General features: G+C 51.3%; 2 long non-coding RNA genes across 2 annotated transcripts in view; one reads left to right on the top strand and one right to left on the bottom strand.

The window, feature by feature from the left end:
- Window positions 1-2,241: 2,241 nt before the first annotated feature.
- The window catches only part of LOC135264160 (uncharacterized), a 29,607-nt gene continuing 10,623 nt past the window's right edge, over window positions 2,242-21,225 (bottom strand). The window contains exons 2-3 of the long non-coding RNA XR_010332618.1: window positions 2,580-2,645; window positions 2,242-2,492 (exon numbers count right to left, since the gene is read on the bottom strand). This is a non-coding gene — a long non-coding RNA (uncharacterized LOC135264160). The remainder of the gene's footprint in view (window positions 2,493-2,579; window positions 2,646-21,225) is intronic.
- On the top strand, window positions 5,949-19,722 carry LOC135264159 (uncharacterized). The gene is made up of 2 exons (XR_010332617.1): window positions 5,949-7,150; window positions 18,972-19,722. It is a non-coding gene; the product is annotated as an uncharacterized LOC135264159 (long non-coding RNA).

Genomic DNA, 21,225 nt, shown 5'->3' with positions numbered 1-21,225 from the left:
GTGCTGTGTGTGTGTGCGCGCATGTCTGTGCCTGTGCTGTGTGTGCGTGCGCGCATGTGTGTGTGTCTGTGTGTGTGTTTGGGGTGGGGGGGGGGACAGTCTGTGCGTCACATGGGGGCGGGGACATGGAAACAGCTGATTTGGCCTGCGGGGGATGTTCAGTGCACACAGATTTTTATAAGGGAAATGTGGGTCTGATGACGTGGTCATTTCTTAAAGTCACAGGACTGATATATTGGATTTGGTTTCTGAATGTGCCAGCGGCACTCCCCCCCTCCTCCGCCCCCCCCACTCTGACCCCCCCGCCGTACTGTACAGCACAGTCATGGGCGTGGTGGCTCAGCTCCGGTTTCTCCTGAGGAAGCCGTTCGGTCGGACACAAACACTCACATCCCTCCTGATATTTGCCTCTGCAGTCACTCCCGTACGGACTTAAAGGCTAAATATAGTTTTTAATGCACTGAACGCGCACCTAAAATGCTAATCGCAGTAATCTTGCCACGCATAATATTGGCACCCTGGTTTTTTTATTATTAGGTAATTTTGCAGTGGTGTTAATGTTATTAGCGCTTCTAAAGAAATATAATCTGCTATAGTGAAGTCTGCTGAGTGAAGCATGATTTCATAACAGTTGTGTAGAATAAATTGTAGACTAATCAATAAAGTGTGTGTGTGTGTTGACACAATTCTGTCAAGGAAGGAGGGAAATTACATGTTTCTTAATGGCACATGGGATAGAGAGAGAGAGGTAGATAAAGGGAGGGGGGGACAGAGAGAGAGAGATTCTAGTCACACATTTAAACACACGTCCCTTTCTCTGTCACTGTGTGTCTGCGCGGGTCGGTGTGTGTGTCTGCGCGGGTCGGTGTGTGTGTGTCTGCGCGGGTCGGTGTGTGTGTCTGCGCGGGTCGGTGTGTGTGTCTGCGCGGTCGGAGTGTGTGTCTGCGCGGTCGGAGTGTGTGTCTGTGCGGTCGGAGCGTGTGTCTGCGCGGTCGGAGCGTGTGTTCGCGGATCGTGTGTGTGTCGCGCGGTCGTGTTGTCTGCGGTCGGTGTGTGTTCTGCGCGGGTCGGGTGTGTGTGTCTGCGCGGGTCGGTGTGTGTGTCTGCGGGGTCGGTGTGTGTGTGTCTGCGCGGTCGGTGTGTGTGTGTCTGCGCGGGTCGGTGTGTGTGTCTGCGCGGGTCGGTGTGTGTGTGCGTGTGCGTGTGTGTGGTGTGTGTGTGCGTGTGCGTGTGCAGCCGGCGGCCCGGGCCGGAGGGAGGCGTGCTTCGCTGACTGTCGCAGCTCTGCTCAGAATAACGTGCATATTCACGTTTCTGGAACTTTCCAGCAGCCCGCGCCCGGCCTCGTTCTCATAATTGTCGGGTTTTTCGAACACGGGGGGAAGCCACGCCACACATCAGAATGTAGGCCCGGCAACGTCGTGTTGCCGCTTGACCTATTTAGGCTAGATGGCTGCGTTCGCTATTTTTTTTTTTTTTTGCTCGTGGGTGATATTGTCAATATACATTATGCAGATCTGAGAGAGAGAGAGAGAGAGAGAGAGAAAGTGTGAAATGAATCGGCAACGACGCGTATGATCCTTCCAGCTGTTATCTTCCGTGCTGCGCAACCTGGCCGACAGGAACAAGGCCGCGATTTCCCAATTATCCGGGGACAGCCGGACTACCGAAAATAAACCCCAGTGCGGGAATTTCTTTAAATGGGTTAACATTGTTTTTCTTTTTTTTTTTTGGATTGTGAGGATCATCGACTGCGTTGCGCTACATCTGAGCACCAGATGATCCCTGGAGGAAACGTGACGTGTGTGGCCGTGCCTCTGTGTTTGCCGATCTAACAGCTTTCGGGTCGGCCGTGTTTGTTCTGCCGCGTCGCGCAGGCACCGGCCGTTTGGGGCTCCGGGCCGCTGGCGGACAGATGAAGGAGTTCGTGTAACCGCCGAGATGCAGACTCATAAAAAAAAACAACCCCGCTGCAAACTGCAAACCGGAAAGGAATAAAAACATCCTGTTCTTTTCGCCCTGCGCATGTAATGTGCTGAGTTATGGTGTAAGGTTTCAGTTTGTGTCCCTGGGGAAAGCTTAAAAAATAAAAAAAGCCCACTCTTGCTTGACACCAAACTCCAAACTAATCTTTTTTTTTTTTTTATCATATGACTAACATTCTGGGTATAAACTGTCTATGTTGAAGAGAACAGTTGGATTTTTTAAAAATAATAATAATGATATTGTTTACTGTGTTGTAGAGAATGTACTGCCTCTTTTCTCAGCAGAATTTATTGCCGTGTTCTCTCTCAGGTTTGGACGGCGAGTTCCACCCTCCGGAGCGACCCGCCCCGACTCACGCTCGCTCGGGTGTGCTGAGTCACCGGGTTCAGTCTGACTTTGTAACCTCCGCCCAGGAGGACTTCTAATTGGCTCTGGGCTCCAGGCAGCGGCTCTCCTGGTTGGCTGCCAGCACCCGCTAGTTAGCTCTCCTCTTGCCAGAGACCGCTCTTAAAGGAACAGCGCCTTCAATATGACGGGGAGGGGGGAAGAAAAATCTAGGAAATTTAGGAAATGGTTTTGAGAGCAATACCTACCAGTTATGTGGATCTGCAGGATCACTGGATAAGAACTTGGAATGGGTATAAACACAGACACTCATACTGAAAGAGAGAGAAAGCGATCAAAATAATCTCTCTTAAAGAGAGGTACCGGCCCTCCCCTACCCCACCCCACCCCACCCCACCCCGCACTGTTTGTTCCGTTGCTATGGGGACAGCCTATATCCATACATGCAACGAGGCCTCCGTCTGCTTGGGCAGCGAGTATGAGCGCACCGGTGCGCGAGTGCTCAGTCCGCAAGGCAGGAAGTGCCCCGGCGAGAACAGGAAGCGTACGGCCGCGTGCAGACGCGAGGGCACAGGCACTGCGAAGCGCTCAGCGTGCTCCTGTACCCTGGTCCTTTCTGGTACCCCCCCCCCCCAGTCTCCCATAAAGTGTGTCCCTTTTCTGAGCAGGTAGACAGTGAAAATGTTCAGTGTTAATTCAACACTAACAGTGTTCAATGTACTCGGTCAGTGTAAAATATGCTCTGTCAGTGTAAATTAACTCTATCAGTGTAAATGAGCTCTATCAGTGTAAATTAGCTCTATCAGTGTAAATATACTCTTAGTGTAAATGAGCTCAGTCAGTGTAAATGTACTCTGTCAGTGTAAATTAACTCAGTGCTGATTTAGCCGCTCAGCTGCGCAGCTTGGCAGCCCATTCCTGAGTGGCAGGATGAGTTACGTAACGCGCAGGAGTGTGTCTCCACAGGCCTCAGACGCCATTTTACCCCTGCAGGGCCTTCGTCTCGCACCCAGAATTACGACCGGAGTCTTCCTCGCTATAAATGCGTGTGTGTGTGTGTGTCTCACAGATACTGGCGAAGAGAAAGACTGACTGACTCCTGGAATACATTCAGAGAGAGACGAATGTGCCCTCACAGAGAGAGAGGGAGTGAGAGAGGGAGAGAGAGAGCACAAAGGGGAGACAGAGGTACAGGGAGAATGAGAGAGAGGTAGAGAGGGGGAAAGATATACAGGTAGATGCAAAAAAAGAGGGAGGGAGAGAGAAAGAGGGGGATACATCAGGGAGAGAGAGGGACAGAGAGAGAGATAGAGAGGAGGAGAAAGGGAGAGAGAAATAGAGGGACTGACAGAGATAAAGAGAGCGGTGCAGAGAGGGAGAGAAAGGGTAGGATAGGAAGATACAGCAGATGCAGAGAGAGAGATAGAGGGAGAGAGAGGGATAGAGGGAGAGAAGGAGAGGGAGAGAGAGGGATAGAGGGAGAGAAAGAGAGAGAGGGATAGAGGGAGAGAAAGGGATAGAGAGAGAGGGGCTCTCTGTGGACCGGATATAAGGCACAGAGTCTGACACACGCTGCCCGTTGCCCCGTTCTCCCCGACAGGCTCGCTGTGATTGGCCGGCCAGGGGTTTGGGGAAGCACAGGGGACAGCAGCTAGAGGAGGGAGGTGAGAGGAGACACTGGGCAGCGCTGGCAGGAGTCGAGCAGAAACAGCCGCTGGAGCGCCAGAGTTTTCCGGAAACTTCTACGCACCCCCCCCCCATCCCAACCGCCCGCCGCCCCGCCCCCCCCCCCCTCCAGGGCCTTGCAATGAGAGAGGAATGCCGGCTTCAGGCCCCTGGCTCATTCCTGCATGACTTTGCACTGCGTCAACAACAGCTCAGCGGCTGGGGGGGAGGGGGGGGGGCAGGGGCACAGCGTGGCATCATGGGAAATATTCTCATTTCCTCTCTTCACTTGAAGGGGGGGAGGGGGTTGACGGCCTAAAATGCCGCCATCCTCAGGTATGCATGCCGCTATCCCATAGGACAATTACCATGATCGTTACTGCTATTACTGTTAATTAATTAGCGAATTCATTCATTTCTGTTTCACAGCGACGGGCCACTCGAGCGGATGCCCCGCCCACCCGGCTCGGAGCCAGCGGTGCCTCGGCGAGCGAAGCTTCCATCAATAAGGCATGAGCCGCAGAAGTGCTCTCTCGCTCTCTCTCCCTATCTCTATCTATCTCTCTCTCTCTCCCTCTCACTCTCTCTCTCACTCTCTCTCCCTATCTCTGTCTCGCCGCCTACTTCCTGTTTGCTGCTCCGGGTTTTAGAGGAGCAGGGCGGCCATCTTTAATCATGCATGAGGCAGCCGGGGTTCCGCCAGTGTCGGAAGTCCGCTCTAACGCAGACGGACCCAAACCCTGGACATCTGAGCCTGGTTATCTGTTTGCTTATTTCAGTTTCAATGCAGTTCAGTTTTATTTATATAGCGCTTATTACAAATGACATTGTCACAAAGCAGGTTAAACAGAGATCTGGGCCTGAACCCCCCCAAGAGCAGGCCTGGGGCCACAGTGGCAAGGGAAAAACTCCCTGGCTGGTAGCAGAAAGAAACCTGGAGCAGAACCTGAAAGGGGGAGTCGGAGCCCATCTGCCACAGGGCCGGCACCAGTTAATTGAAAAAAGGCTGATCGCATAATACAAGTCTGACAGGAAAATGACGGTACATAGATGTCCGTGACAATGTGCAATCGAAGTTCAGCAAGGACGACTGGATTTATTTATCAGTGTGTGTGTGTCTGTGTCTGTCTGCATGCACTTTATGGTCCTAAAATAGAGACGGAAACACTTGTCTTAACATGCTCACATTAGATTCAGACTTTTCTGATGTATAAAATTGTATGCCCAAATTGTAGAAGTTGAATAGACTTCCTCACACTTGGTTGCTGTAAATATCACACACTAAATCTGCTTTAAATACTCTAAATGTAACCGTTAGCAACACATGTCTTTAAGTCAAGTAACACATTCAAATGAGAGGATGTGGTGGGCTTTTCTTAAAAGCTAATTGTGTTACCTGACTTAATTTAGCATATATCTGGCAGTATTATTTTATATGTTATTTGACAAAGTAGAATCACGTACTTCCTTATATATATATATATATATATTGGGGTAGCTAAATTACTTCCTTCAGTGTATGGTAAGACTTGTCCCCAGTTCAGGGCCTAGCATTGACCTTTAGAAGCGCGGTGATCAGCTGAGGCTTTGTCATTTCCTCTTAAGATCACACTCCTTCTGCTTTTGTAAATTTGCAGAAATATTGCAGGGACTGACAAGGGCCCTGGGTCAGTGATCCAGTCTCAGCTCATCAAGTCCAAGAGTTCTCACTGAGAAAAAGTCTCCTATTTAAAAAAAAAATAAAAATACAAGTAAATGGACTGCATTTATATAGCGCTTTTATCCAAAGCGTTTTACAATTGATGCCTCTCATTCGCCAGAGCAGTTAGGGGTTAGGTGTCTTGCTCAAGGACACTTTGACATGCCCAGAGCGGGGTTTGAACCGGCAACCCTCTGACTGCCAGACAATCGGTCTTACCTCCTGAGCTATGTCGCCCAGTAAGTAACGCGACTAATCCGATATTCGTGAGAAGTAAATGACATGTATTTAGTCGTCTTATTAATACAGAAAAATGCTCTAGAAATAGTCCAGATGTCTTGAAATAAAGTCGCGCGAGGCCTGCCCTGACACTGGCATTCAAGGTCGACCCATCTCTCTTCCGTGACAGCGGGCCACCCGCGCGGGACGCATTCCAACAGAATAGTCACCCAGCAAACACGTGAGTCACTCAACTGCGATCGCGCAGCAAACAGCTGTGACGCCGTCGCGTGCCAAACCCAGGCAAAAGCAATGCGTCAGAAAACTTCTTCAGCTAAGCTGGCAGTTTTCAGTCGCAGGCTACACTATGCGTATCTGCGGATTCCACAGGAAGTATGGAAGGTGCCAGGGTATTCCGGCAATTGCTGTCTTTTTTTGTGGTTATGCGTTGATGGATCGTGTTCGGGCAAGACGCAAGATATTTCAGCAACTGCGAAATACCGCAACTATTCAAGGAAATTAATTCAGCAGATCCCCGCCCTATGGTGAAAATTCGACAAAACCCGTTAGGCATCAAGACACCTATGGCCTACCGCCTTCACACAAAGCATTCTTTAAAACACCCCTAATTAAACAAATGCAGTGCATTTTTAAGTAGAATTTTAAGCAGTCAATGTGAACGAATTGCTTTCAAAGCAAAAGTGCCAACTCACACAGACTTTGCATTTAGCACTAGTTCACTCAGGCTTGCAGACATGCCACTGTAAAACACTACATGCCCCATAATTAATTGCTTGAATTTAAGCCTGCTTTAAGACCTATTCTCATTGGCCAATCGCTCCTGTTCTGAGCACTCGCTGTAGATAAGGAAGAGTGTCTTCTATTCCATGCGTTTTTATTGAATAAGAGAATAGGCGTCATTGGCAGCTCTAAATTTTCAATTGGTGATTCAGTCTTTTCCACGCCTTTTTACTCGTGGCTTCGGACAGGCTATTGGCTGGACAACTTGCCATTCAAGATCTTGGGAGGCGGGCGTCATAGCTGCTCTTTGACGTTAGAGTTCCATTGGCCAGCTGTTGCTGATCGCGTCATTGCTCTGCCAGCTGATCGGACTGAGAAGCCGGTTTGAAGGTAGTTGGAATCGGGAGAGAAGGCGAGCCGTACTAGGAGCCCAGAAATCAGAGAAAATGATAGGCGCTGCGGTTCCGCAAATCGAAACAAGGGGACTCGTCTCATGTAAGTATCTATAGAAAGTTTTTCGTTGCTGCCTTCAACTGTCCTTCAGAGAGGGAGCGGGGAAAAGACGCCAGGCCGTTAACGAACTGTCGAAGTTGATCGAAGGTTAAGGTGGGGCTTTAAAATAAAGGGCTACTGGAAGATCGCGTCGCAATTCATTAAATGTGACGCTTCAGAACCATAGCAGGCGGGCGACTTCCCGGTCTCAAATGTTAATGAAAACCGGCTAGCACACCTTCGATCGAAAATGTGATAAACTATCGAGATTTAATCTGACCCGATACAAAGTTGCCATGCTATAGGTCCGTGGATGTCAGAGTTCGCAACAAACGGGCTATATAGTCTTGAATTGTGTTTGAGTCGAGATTCAGTATAAATACGGCACAGATCGGATATATCGGATAGCCTTGTATAACTGAACATTGCCGTTAAACGGGCTACGCACAAGTTATCTGGAGACCAACCTACGGACAGAGTACAGAGGGGAAGTGTCAGTGGATGGGGTGGGTACGGCACCCCCACCGCTCGCTCATTTTCCAGGATAAAAAAAGTCTGACGCTCGCTAACTCACGCCAGAATTGCTTGAACGTTGGAGAAGCACACTCGTTCAGAGCGGTGTCGCCGGGTAGCCTACAGATTAAGATATGGTTTTGCGGAGATCCACAAGAAAAGTAAGTAGCCATTAGCCTGTCCACTCCCACTAGTGGTTATTAGTAGCGTACCGTTAACTCAGGAAATACCAGTGTCTTGGCTCCCTGTTGTTCAAAAAAAACTTTAATCCTATAAAATATAGCCCGTGGTAGCCTATAGCTATATAATCGAATAGGTAGCAGAGGAAGTCGCTCGTTAGCTGCAATGAGTAACACGATCGGTTCGAAATCGTGCATTATTGCGGCCGTGTGCCAAGTTGGCAGTCGTTGCTCTTCAATAGCCTAGTTAAAAATAAAACATTCGACAGGCATCAAAAAAAATTGTTTAGCCCTTAGTATAGGCTTAGTTGATTATAAAACTACGCAACTTTAATTTTAGTGTTACTCATTTGCACATGACGAGAAAACCAGCTCTACAGTAGGCTACGACTGGGAAACACCCTTTTCTGAAAAGTATGCGGTCTTAGGCGCAGTATTTGGATAGCCAATTTTCTTAAACTTTAATGATAGAATTGCTTAAATGCACAAAGAGTCTGTTAATCGGACCAAGCCCTAAAGTTCGGGTAAATATCATTTGATTCAGTGCCTGGGGAACCAGCGGCTTCCTTTTACCGTCAAGAATTTGAACTATGTCAACTTAGCCATAGAAAATCTAATTTCGGGGCCTACTTCGGAGCAAGTGCCCATACTGAGCTCGCAGGTTTAAAAATATTCCTAACTTCGATAAATACGTTTACGCGTGTTACTTAACGTTTAGCGTTAATCATGGGATTTTATTTGAAGGCCATCTGTAGTTATTTGGTTTGCGTATTTGTTCAACTGAACCGATTTCCACTGAGGGGTAGTGCCCCGCAAAAAAAAGCAAACCTTGGCTTGCTAAAATGCTTAATCACTTCGTCTGGACATGCAGTCTTTTAAACCTGGGTAAATCCTGTCCGAAGACAAGCAGGCGAATTCCATAAGGCCACACCCTTTGCGGTGCAGCACGGAGCAACATTTTCCACCCCACAATTTAGGGAAAAAAATATAATACAGTGGAGTTTTTTTTTTTCGAATTCTCAGTTTATTTCCGCTTCGACATGGCCTTTTGTAGTTTTTTTTTTTTTTTGTTTAAATGCATATTTTTTAGGCTTTATATCCTGTTTACACAGGCTAAGTTTTAACATGAACTGCCAGAACATGTAACGTTTACTGAGGGGGGAAATTAAATATTAGCTAATATTCTAAACGGCTCGTTTGAATCGGTATTACCGATAAATTGCGTAGTTTCACACGTCGCGGGTAAATGCAAACATATTTTCTATATCTTCTCTAACATTCTACCTTAACAAAATGTTTGCCACTTGTGGAATGTTTCCTCATAGCCTGGAACACAAACATGCCGAAACGTGACATTTAAAGAACATCTACCACAGATCACTTTAACATGAATGTTAAATAATCAGTTTCTCTGATCCTTCGGTTGATTTGGATGGTTTGAAAGGGAGCATTTATTTTGAAAATACATTTTAAGAAAATGCCCCTCCAGTCCTGAACATTGGGTTTTCTGTGTTCTTTTCCCCCTCCCGGTTGTCTGATTGGAAACAGAAATTATGTAAGTTTAACCCTGTTTAAATGCTCTCTCATGGTTATGCAACCGTGGTTTGCTGATTTCTACACGAGCTTGGGGTGAAGGGAAGGGGGGTGGGTGGATGGGGGGGGGAGGGTTTGAAGTTAAAATGTGACTGCTCACAACGCAATTCCTGTAAAGCCCTGAGCGCCCCTGCCCCCTCTCCCCTGCCCCTCCCACCTCGCCGCCCCCCCCCCTCCCCAGTCCCCCACGCTCCCTCTCACCCCTGGCTCTTCTGGCAGTTACGTGCTCTGATGTAAGGTCACAGGGACGATCTCACCCCCCCCCCTTTTTTTAAAAATGTTTTTTTTTTTTTAACGGGCGTTCACGTGAACCAGGCGTTTGTGCAGGGCGTGCCAGGGAAGTCCCGATCACATGCGTGCGTCCACGCGGCACGGCCAGGGTTCTGGAATCCCGGGAAGCCGCGCGGGGGGGGGTTAGGGGTTAGGGGCGGCCCTGGCTGATGTAGCGAGGGAGCGCCACATTCCAGGGGTGCTGCTGCAGGGGTGCGCGGTCGGGACCGCGATCGGGAAAGCGCAAGACGGGTCCCGCGGGGAGCGGCCCGACCGCGCGGTCAATCCGCCACGATTTAGGATCGCCCCGGACCGCGCGCTTCCTCACGCTGATTAACATGTCCTGCCGTTTCCACGGGGCCGTCGATGACTTGCAGAAGCGTCTTTTTGTTCAGAAAAAAAGGTTTTTTTCTAGTTAGTTGACGAGTTTGCGACTATCCACACATTTTCAGGACACCACTGTACGAGCTCGATTTTCATTCCAGCAGTTGCCTTGGTGGTCTTTTTCTAAATTTTTTATTTTTTTTTAAAGCTGGTAATTGTCTCTTTGGTTTTCCGAGTCCCAGGGCTGTGTGTCAGGGCCTATTCCTGCAGCCCAACAGCCTCCTAATATATCCTGATAATTGAAATGGCGTCTCAGCCGAGAAAGCGAAATGGCTGGCGCTGCCAGAACGTTCCGGCACTCTGCTCTGTGGGGGTTGGGAAGTTTTTTTTTTTTAAAAAAAAGATCTTTTGGTGGTTCAGGGCAGTACAGGCTAGGTGAAGGCCATCAGTATTAAACATAATGCCGTGTGAAGGCTTATCAGACACACGATCTTGACTTAAAGGAACCGAGCCGTTCCGTTGCCGTGATCTTGCGCATGTGCACGTGCCCGGGTGTGTAAGGGCATGCAGGGGTTTGCGTTTTGTGCGGGCGCACGCTGTGTGTGTGTGTGTGTGTGTGTGTGTGTGTGTGTGTGTGTGTGTGTGTGTGCGTGTGTGTGCGCGTGTGTGTGACAGCGAGCCGGCACGACGCGCTGCTGTCGGCGAGTGCGTCACAGCGTGGCGTCGGAGGAGGGGTGACACTGCAGAGGCGCCACGCCGGGAGAGCGGGGGCGCTGTGGGCGGGGCCGTCTCTGTCGGAAGCCGCCGACTCCCCGCCGTCGCCTGTCCGCGCGCTCCGATTAAACCCGAGGGCCCGCGGAGGCCCGCCGGTTTGGCACGTCCTGCATTCAGAGCCGTTCCCGCATTCCCCCCCGGGGCCTGGACAAATCGGGGTCCCCGGGGGGTGTGGCCTGTGGAGCGCTCCGTCTGTGGGAGAGAAAATGGCCGCTGGGACGAGGGCTGGTTCGGGGAGCAGGAAGAGCGACTTTCGCCCCTGGGGGGGGGCGGGGACTAGGCCCCGGTGCCGTACGACGGGAGTAATGGGGAGAAATATACTGTTTCTGTAGAGTAGAAGCAGAGAGGCTGCTCATACGAGACCGGCTACACTGCATTACAGACCACCCGCTGTACAACTTGGGCCTCATTCTGATTAACAGGCCTTGTCGTGTGTGTGTCAGTTACAGGCCTCAATGTTTAAAAGGCCTCACATTGTGGGCGCAACAGGCCACGGTGTTTAAAACACTATGAGTGCAAAACATTGTGAGGACCGAAGAGAGTTGCAGGTCCCCTCTGGGTAGCTATCGCTTGCTCACTCAATCTCTCTGTCTGCGTGGTGTCTCTGTCTGTGCTGATGCATGTCTGCGTCAAAATCTATATCAATTTTAAGGCGACCCGAAGCATCCAAAAATGGCCCCGTGTAAGCACGATTCCCCCCGTAGCACGGTGACCAGGCTACGGCTCCCTCCTGCTCCTTCTCGCTGGAGCAGCCCAGAGACAAACCTTTAATAGAGCGCAGGGGAATGGAAAATTTCCCTCTCTCCTCTCCCCTTTCCTCCAGCTCTGATGTGTAAAACCAGGCCCCCTTTCAGCCGGTTAACATAGGGACCTGGGGAAAGTCAGACTGCGTTGGAAGTTTGGGATTTGTGCCGTGTTGGGAGTTGAACGTAAGAACAGACAGACTGATCACAGATGGATCAACCAGTCTTTGGCCTTCCTTGTCTGTCGAGTTCTGTTGCCGGGCTTGTCCACCAATCAGCAGCTCTCTTGATCGGCAGACACAGGGTCTGTCCAGATCCTCAAGGGCGGGTTGCTAAGGTAGAGTGATCCACCTGGTCAAACCAAGCAATCACAGAGCAGCTGGAATAGATGTGGGAGTGCATGGATTACACTGATGCAGGCGACGAAATCAGGCTCTGAAACTATGTACCTGTATTGAAAGGGTGTGTGTGAGTCACTGGAGGCACTATATGCCCAGATTACTTATGCAGGCTGTCATCTGCGCGAATGTGCTGTGTGGGTCTCATAAGTATGTCCCTCGGTTTTCAGACTGCGTTTGGGGGGAAGGGGGGTGGCAGGAGCAGGAAATGCACCATGTCCTGGAGCCCACACAAGGTTGGGGGGGTTGCGGGTTGGAATCTTTCGGGCGACTGGAATGCTGATCAAGCTGCTTTTGTTTTTGTGTTGATCCCACACCCCCACCAAAATGTTGGGTATGGAGCACGTTCAAGCGCATTGGCGTAGGCGGTGGTGGGTGTGGCGCGCATGAGGGGGGGAGTCACACTTCTGAATTCTGCAGTGTTTGCTCTGGTTAAAATTAAGGCCATGTCGAGGATGCTGGGAGTTGTAGTTTTTTGGGGCTGTAGGTAGACATGTAGTCCAAGCCCCCCCCCGTATGTCAGAAAGGATCTGAGGTCAGAACGTTTAAGTGAGGAGGAAGGCGATCCGGTGTCGGGAGTTTTATCCTCTACGTGAGCCGGTGTTAAAGCTCCCTGCGCCAAGTGGCGGAGGAGCACTTGCTGTGCGTGCCGGTCTCGCACCCGTGTGAGCAGCTGCGCCTCGTTGACCATGGCTCTGGTTGCCAGATGGAATACCGCAGACCCGTCGAAACGTGCAGACACCCCTCCCCCCTACATCCCTAGATGCACTGCTTTTCCAGCCCAGTGTAATGTCCTCCTCATGTGCCGCAACACTGCAGAAATGTTACCAAGTTCATTATGACATCATAGACGTGTTGTGAGAACGTTCTGTGCTTGGCCTGGCCTCCATTTTAAAGTTTTCTCTCTCTCTCTCACACACACACACACACACACACACACACACACGGTGCAGACAGCTCTCAGAGCAGCGACAGGCTGGGTGGAATTTTTACCATATGCACCAGGAATTCCGAGAATGTGGAAACCTGAACGGAGAGACCAAGAGGAAGGAAAATGGAGGGAGAGTGAGTGAGAGAGAGGGAGGGAGTGAAGGGGAATGAGGGAGTGAGAAAGAAAGGGAAGGAGACTGGCAGGTTCGGAAAGCTGGAGTGAGAACAGAGTAAAAGAGAAGAGGGGAAGAATGGAGGGAGTAAGAACGATAGAAGGTAGGAATGTGGAGGATAAAGGATAGAGAAGGCGGGGGAAAGATAGAGGGGGAGAATGAGCGAGAGGTCGCTTGGTGTTGTGTGCAGACGGGAGGCCTTGAGGCTGAAGGCTATGCAATGTGAGCTGTGGACGAGACGCGTGCTCCAGACTGCACAGACGTACTGTACAAGGGCAAGGCCTGGAACAGTCTGGACTGTCACACCTTTATCACTCCGGTCCCCTGCACAGCCTTCCAGAGGAACCTGGAAAAAGCCCGCTATGCTAGACCAGGTACACCAGCTTTCCTTGTGATGCTGCACGCGGATCCGTTAAAACTGAGCGTGGCTACTTCGGCTAGGACGGTCAGGAGATTTTCAAACCACTGATGCGTCAATACTGTTATGCCACACATACACAATTTCAATTCAGAAGTACAGAAGTAGTCCTTTGTGCACATTGTTTTTTTGTTTTTTTTGCAGAAGTTGTGGCAAACTAGTTCTGCTCTCGGTGTGCGGTATGCAGTAATCGGACCAGCTGGGCCCCGCAGACCGTTTCCCTAGCAGAGCAGAGTTGCTGCGACGTGCTCGAGCCGCTGGGAGCTCACGCCTGCTAGCGGAGGACTCGTGTTAATTAGCCCAAGACGTCGGTAACTGAACGAGGTCCGAAGGGCAGCTTCGTCAAACGGCTGCATGAAATGCCTGCCCTCCAGGGACTACAGCGTTAGCAGATTAGTGAAAACGAATCGCCGTGAAGCGCAGACCTGGTCCGTAGCTGCGCCAGAGCAGGCCGGCTGTGCGTTAGCTGCAGGCTGTCTGTGCGTTAGCGGCAGGCAGGCTCGAGTCCGCTTGTTGGAGAGGGTTTCTGGAGTCTCAGCTTTCTCTGTTACAGGTCAGTGTGCACCCTTCTCAAAAAAAACAAAAAACAGAAGTTTCACAGGAAGCCAGAGGGATATTTCAAGCTCCAGACGCTTTCATTTTAATGTCGCAACAGAAAAGCAAACTTCCCGACAGCCAAATTTGGGTCTTGAATATCCACGTGTGTTCCGCAGAAATTCGAGGTCTTGTTCACGGTCGTGGACTTCTTGGTTTTCACTGACCGATTCAGAATTGTCCTTGCCAGATTTGACTGTGAACTTCGTGGAATTTTCCCTTGTATTATAAAGGTTTATCGCTACTGTTACATCACTCTCACAGGACACTGGTGGCAGAAAGGGGATCTAGCAGTTCAGTCTGATCTCAGAACAGTGTCTTCTACTGGACGTGTTTTCTGCAGCGCTCTATGTAGCTGATCTCAGATCAGGGGCCTGATCCTTGAAAGCTTGTCTATTGTTACTGTGAAGAATGTGCATGTAATCTGGTTAGGGATTTTGTTTATGTGGGGTCATGTGATCTGAGTCCACTCCGTGTGTGTGTGTTGGGAGTCATGTGACCTGGTCAAGGGTGTGCCTGTAGGTCATCATGTGATGTACCCTGGGGGGGGGTTCTACAGAAGGTCATGTTGATCAGTAGGGGTTTTGAGGACACACACACACACACACACACACACACACACAGCCCGCAGTGTGGCTGTCCCTGGTAACAGCACAGGAGGCTGTTCCTGGAGACGTGGCTGGGCTTGGCAGCCGGGACTCGCTGTGCCGGAGTGTTCTCTCAAGCTGTCGCCCCACGCCTGTCTCCGCAGAACCGACGTGCTCGGAGAGGAGATGCCAGCTCTGAGCCTCGCTCGAACCCCAGCCCATCCAGTCACAATCGCTGCTCATCTGTATTCATGTATGGATGTACACGCGCACACACATTCCGTGATCTCTCGCTCATCTGGATGGGCTGTACCCAATTAACTGTGTCTGCTGTGTCGGCCCATCCGTATATCGTAGAGCTCAGTGCATCAGTGTTGCAGCCAGGGATGACCAGCTGCCCTCATCCTCATTGGCCGTTAACGAGGCTGGTGGGGCACGTTCTGGGGCATCGTGGCATCACAGGCAGGCGCTGAAGTGGATGTTCCTGGCCTCCCGCTGCTGAAATCTGGGTTTCAGGAAGCAGGTGACAAGGTAGTAATCCCTGTATTGCAAGAACATTGTAAGCATTGTAAGAACTGTTAGGTGCATTGTGGGAACTTTTTTGGGGCGCTGTGAGAGGTGGGTCCTCCATCACATGCGTGTTGCTGCTTTTTCCCCTCGCGGGTGTGCTGCAGAGGCCTCTTCCTGTTTGCGGTTTCATCCACGACCTCACTTCCTGTGTCACATCTTCACCCTGCCACATTTCAGCTGCGTGTGCGCGTTCCTTCTTGGTCGCCCTCCCCTCGTTCTCCCTCCACACCCCCCTCCCTCTTTCGCACTCTCGCTCTGGAGTGCGAGTCTCTCTCACAAAGCGCAGGAATTTCCTTGTTTGTTGGCTGGCGAGCTGGAATGTAGCTGTGGATGCCTGTGCGCGCGCACACACACACACACACACACACACACACACACACACACACACACACACACACGTTTTATTCACACGCTTCAGAAGGCAGGGGTCACAGGGGTTCACCGGGGCACCGTACTTTACTCTCAGCGTCACTACCCCCCCCCCCCCCCCATGCCTTCTCTTTCTTCCCCTTTTAAGGCCTCTGAACGGATGCTCTCGTTCTTTCTCAACGCTTCACCCAACTGGGGGCCCTGGTGGCAGATTAATGTCTGGAAACCATGGGTGCCAGTTGTGTGAAGTGTCAGATCTGGGCCCACAGTCGTAAAGTATCTCAGAGTTAGGTGTGCTTATCTACAGGATCAGTTTTATGTTTCGGTTCGTAAAGGTTAAAGGTTAGGATGTGTCCAGAAGAAAGCCCAATCCTGGGTTCTGTCTAAAACTGCTTGGACTGGTTAGGCATACTCCTGCCATTACTCTTCACCAAGCCACAGGTCTTAGAACTGGACCTGGTCCCCTGGTGCTGCACTGTGGCTGCCCACTGCTCCTAAGTAGCTAGGATGAGTCAAATGCAGGGGACAGATTACCCCCCACAGGGTCAATAAAGAGCAACTTTAAACTTGCTTTCAGAACCGCAATCAGGCTCTTCAGCCATTTTACGTAAGAGTTGAGCAGCTGATCCTGGAACAGTGCTTCTGGGTCAGTCCATTCCGCATTCCGCTGCCTCTTGCCAACTTCCTTGTTTCCCACGAGTGCTGGAGATGGCGTGTCCTACACTGCCGCGCACAGGGCTTGGAAGTGGCGGATCCGCCCGGAGGGGCGGAGTCGCAGGACGGCCCCAGTGACGTCTGTCCTCAGGATGAGACCCGGCTCGTACTTCCTGTTTACTGCCTCGGTAACGCTCTCTCCCGGCAACCAAGTCCATGAGGGGAAAAACAAGAGTCCTGCGTTTCCCGACGAGCAGGTGGGAGTTTTTGGGGCTCCGCTGCTCTTGTTTTGCTGTTACCTGGAAGCTCCTTTCCAGCGAAAATTCTGTACTTCGTCCTGCAAGTGCCAATCAGGCTCTCGGCCTGACCAAGATCACTTATTGGCCAAGCCTGTAACCCCCCAGCCACTCCCAGACATCTTTCTTGAGGCTCTTCCAGAAGGCAGAGCATTACATTTCAAATGTTTGGTCTGTTCCACAGCAAGTTCACACTGTGAGGTTTCCAGTGGTTTTGCCACACTCCTCGAGGGTTGTTTCATGGGTGTGTCATGGGGGTTGGGGAATGTTGACTCCCGATAGGCTGGTGATGGGGGGGGGGGTATGCAACTGACCGCAGTGCAAAGGCCACACCCACAGTCGCTCTTATCTGCACACGCCCTGTAAGCGGACGTCCAGTTCAGTCTCCTTTCTGCTTTTAAAATGTCCACGTGCACCGATTTGGTGCACATCAAAATCTCCTCATATCCACACCGGGTCATGCTGCATTATGCAAAGGCTAGTCTAGCAGAGGTCCTGAGCGTGCGCATGTGACAAGAAAAACTTACAGGCTATGGTACCATGGTATCCCAGTACGCACGCACACACACACACACACAGTCTCCCTCTCCCATTTCATGATCCTGCAGCCACGATCACCTTCTGACTGCTTGGCACTGCTCTCTGCTCTGATTCTCCAGCATCTTAGTCGTTTTCCGTTACCTGGTGCACTGGTGGCCTAACCAGTCTCCACACACGGACAACACACACAATCCCTGCCTCCCCTCTAACCCTTCCGTCTCAGAAGGGACCCACAATGCACTGTAGCTCTGCGAGGTACAGGCGAGGATGGTCCCGGGCAGCTAGGGGGGAACCGCTGACCCCAGATCAGTGCGGGACTGCAGGAATGCGCCGTGGCGGATTGAGAGCGTCCGGGCTCTCTGACCTGAGCGCAGCGGCCGGCTGCCAGCCTGGGAACCTCAGCGGGGGAAAATGGAGGCGGTGACTCACGTATTGATCCGCAGGTCACTCCGCACACAGCACGTCCTCAGTGCGTGTGTGTGAGAGAGAGTGTGTGTGTGTGTGTGTGTACACACCTGGTGTTGTTCAGACATGTTCCCCCCCCCCCGGTTCTCTCTCTCTCTCCCTCTCTCTCTCTCTCTCTCTCCCTCCCTCCCTCCTGTGACGTGAGCCGGGCGATCGCCGACACTGGTCGTCACCCAGGCAACTGTTGTCGGGTGTCGTGTGAAATATGAGTGGCGGGGGTCAGCTTGATTAATGACTTCATTTGTGAGGTTCTGGTGGGGGTTGGGGGGGGGAGCGGACGGACGGATGTTTGTGTTAAAGTCTGGGGGAGTGGTCAGCCCCCCCACCCCCCCCTCCCTACCTCACCACGTTTGTTCTAAGAAGCCTCTGCACGTGTGCAGTAAATCAGTCCCGGACTGTATGCAGTGGGAACGCAATGTTCCGCATGCAACCGGGGGGTGTGTGTGTGTGTGTGTGTGTGTGTCCTTGCGTCTGAGTGGTTGTGTGTGTGTGCAAGATATACTTGTATTTGAGTGCTTGTATGTGCATATGTGTGTATGTATACTTGTGTTTGAGTGCTGTAGTGAAGTGGTATGTGATCTGGTGGTGCTGTGTCGTAAGTCTGTGCACTGCTGTGTGTGTGTGGGGTCTGTGCACTGCTCTGTGTGTGTGTGTGTAGTTCACACGTTCAGCAGTGGGTGTGTATAGCTGTGCAGCTCAGCCCCTCAGTGACGCAGACTGATTTCTGCACAGTCACTCGCACTGACGCACCTACTGGCTTCAGCGCAGTCTGTCAAAGTGCCAGAGAGAGAGAGACTGAGACTGTGTGTGTGTGTGTGTCTGTACGCTCTGTCCTGCAGTTTGAGGCAGAAGGGTCAGTGATGTGCCCTGTGATTCCTGAGGCTTCCCTCAGGAGTGTGTAAAATGGGAGGGGAGTGGGTCTATTAGATGTGGATCTGAGGGGGGGGGGGGGCAGAGCACATGACCACACACCCCTATGGCTCTCTGGGTGTGAAGAGATTTAAGCCTCTCCATTGTGGCTGCAGAATCGACGGAAAGAACTGCTTCAGAAGAGAGAGGGAGAGAGAGAGAGGGAGAGAAATAGAGTGGGGGGGGGCGAGGGAGGAAAGGAAACCAGTGAGGACTTTGAGCCCCCCCACCCCCCCACCAGACCTCTGCCCTGGGTCAGCAGCTCCGTGGGGCACTGGGGAGGGGGGGGGGGGCGGAATCTTATCTGTCCCCCCCCCCCGATAATCTGTTCCCAGGGGGCGGGGCAGGGTAGGGGGCGTGTCTCAGAGCCTTGGCTGAGCACATTCTACTCATGACTGACAGTGGAGCAGTGATCTCACTTCCTGTTTAATGGACGTTTTTCTCTCTCTCTCTCCCCCTCGTCTCTCTCTCCCCCCCTCCATCCCTCCATGACTCCATCCCTCCCCCCCGTCTCTCTCCCTGCAGGGCTGGCTGGCTGGAGGAGCGCGTGTGCGTACACACACGCGTGTGCATGTGCGTGTTGGCTGATCTGCAGCAGTTCTTCACTGGCAAGCTTTATGTCCGTGTGTCCCAGCTAAAGCTGCCAGCTGAAGAACTGTTGTGGTCTGCTCTTTCCTACGACGCACGGGAGGAAGAGGAGGAAGACGAGGAAGATCCTGTGGAGTACTGGGCATCTCAGGCCAAAGAATCGGTCATGTGACACTGACGGGTCATCCTCATTCTCACACAAACGTAGACTGCGCAATTACTTAAAATGGACCCGCAAAAAATGAACTAAGCTAAAAACAGGATATGAGGAAGTTGCAACTTGAAAAACTTACATACAGACGCGCACAGAATTTATGTGTTTCTCAGGCATAAACAGGAGCTAGCAGTACACCTCTGTGACACTACCATATTCCAGACCATCTACGTTATGTATCTAGGACATGGTGATGGAAGGAGATCAGGGATGTGTTGAGGCAGGGGTGCCTGACTGAGAGACTAATTTAACCCACGGAGGTCAGCTCCTGGAGGAGGCCTTGGCCGCGCCTCCTCTAGGACGGGAGGAGATACTGCGCCTCCTACGGGCATCTCCTGCCTCTTCCTCAATGCTCCTCTGCTCCTCAGGAGCATCATCCCTGATCTCCACGTTCACAGAAATGGAAATGTGGACTATTGTACTCTGCCATACCATTCTGCATGTGACTGTCATTACAATAAAATAATAAAAGGAGTACAGTGAAGTCTCCCTCTCTCTCTCACACACACACACAGGGACAGACACACAGACACACACACACACACACACAGGGACAGACACAGAGACACACACACACACACACACTGGTGTCGAGCTCAGCAGTGGTAACAGGGTTTGGTGGTGTGGGTTGTGGCCCCACCAGTAAAGGTCAGAGTTTGGGCCCTTGGGCTCCAGTTTACTGTTAGAAGACTAAGGGCTCATTCCAATCACTTAGTTGGTATTGAATATTTATTTTTTGCCTCGTTTTGTGTCCGTTGTAGATGCCGATAAGGCTATGGCAGCGCGGTCGTTTACTTTCGTACCCGTAATGTGAGGAAACGAGCTACTCGCGTGGGCACGGACTTCCCGTTGGAGCCCAGATGACGTCACAGACCGGTAGGCCATCTGAATAGCGCACCGGTGGCAGGGAAGGAGGCACAATGCAGACTGGCGTGGTTTTAGAAACACCTTCACCAAACAAGAACCTGAACAAAAGAAACATTAAACTAAACGCGAGGGCTGTTCCTGTGAAATGCCAGGGGAGCAAACTCGCCGTCGCCGACGCCAAGTGATCTCTCTCTGTGGCGTGAGCTAATCGCACCGCACAGGGTCAGGCCTGACGATCACGCGGACGCATTCGCGCAGGGACGGCGTCTGTTTGTTTCTATTTACGTTACGGATAGGTCGTCCAGCGGCAGCACAGATTCCCCGGGACAGAGTGTAGTCCCAGGAGCCAGCTGGTCCGTATCAGTAACCAAACCCGTGTGTATGCATGCGGGCTGTTTCCAGTGTAAACTGTGTGGGCACCGGTATCGGACATGGGTCACTTTTAAAAGGAGACGTAAACAGGCGGTAAAAAAAAAAAAAAAAAAGGATACAGGCAAAAAAAAATCTGATCTGGGCATCAAGACCTGCGGTGTTAAAATTGCCTAACAGACACCAAGGGCACAGACTTCAGCTGTACCCATAATCCTCAGCACCATTCTTTATTAGTCCCCTAGGTTCCGGTGTCTGCAGGTTTAACCGTTTTACAGGTTTTTGTGGTTTTCTGTCAATGATCGCCCATTTTAGACCCTGGAAACCAGGATTTGAGTTTGATCCTTTTTTGTACTTTTTTCCTCAAATGATTGAAACACTGAATGAATGAATAAACCAACCCTGGTCTTGGAGAGCCACAGGGGTTCCTGGTGTACGGTCAGCTTTCTCCCTGACGTTCCCTCCTCTGGCTTTGGGGAGACTCCCCAAAATGCCGGGATGAGAGATGGCAGCCAAACCAAGAGGACTTTGGTTCCTATTTATGAAAGGGGCGGGAACGATCCCAGTCTCTCGAGGGCCGTTAAGATCCACTTTGGGTTGTTCCTGGTCTATCCTCCCTTGTAGAGAACCTTAAGTTCACTCGATGTCACAAATGTAATCACTCTAAGGGAAGGGGAATGTGTTAAAGAGGATCAGAATGCAGATCCCCCTCCACCCCAAACTGGTGGAGCAACATTGGCT

This window comes from Anguilla rostrata, chromosome 9 (assembly GCF_018555375.3).
Source record: "Anguilla rostrata isolate EN2019 chromosome 9, ASM1855537v3, whole genome shotgun sequence".
Lineage (NCBI taxonomy): Eukaryota > Metazoa > Chordata > Actinopteri > Anguilliformes > Anguillidae > Anguilla > Anguilla rostrata.
This window is presented reverse-complemented; position numbering and strand designations above follow the sequence as displayed.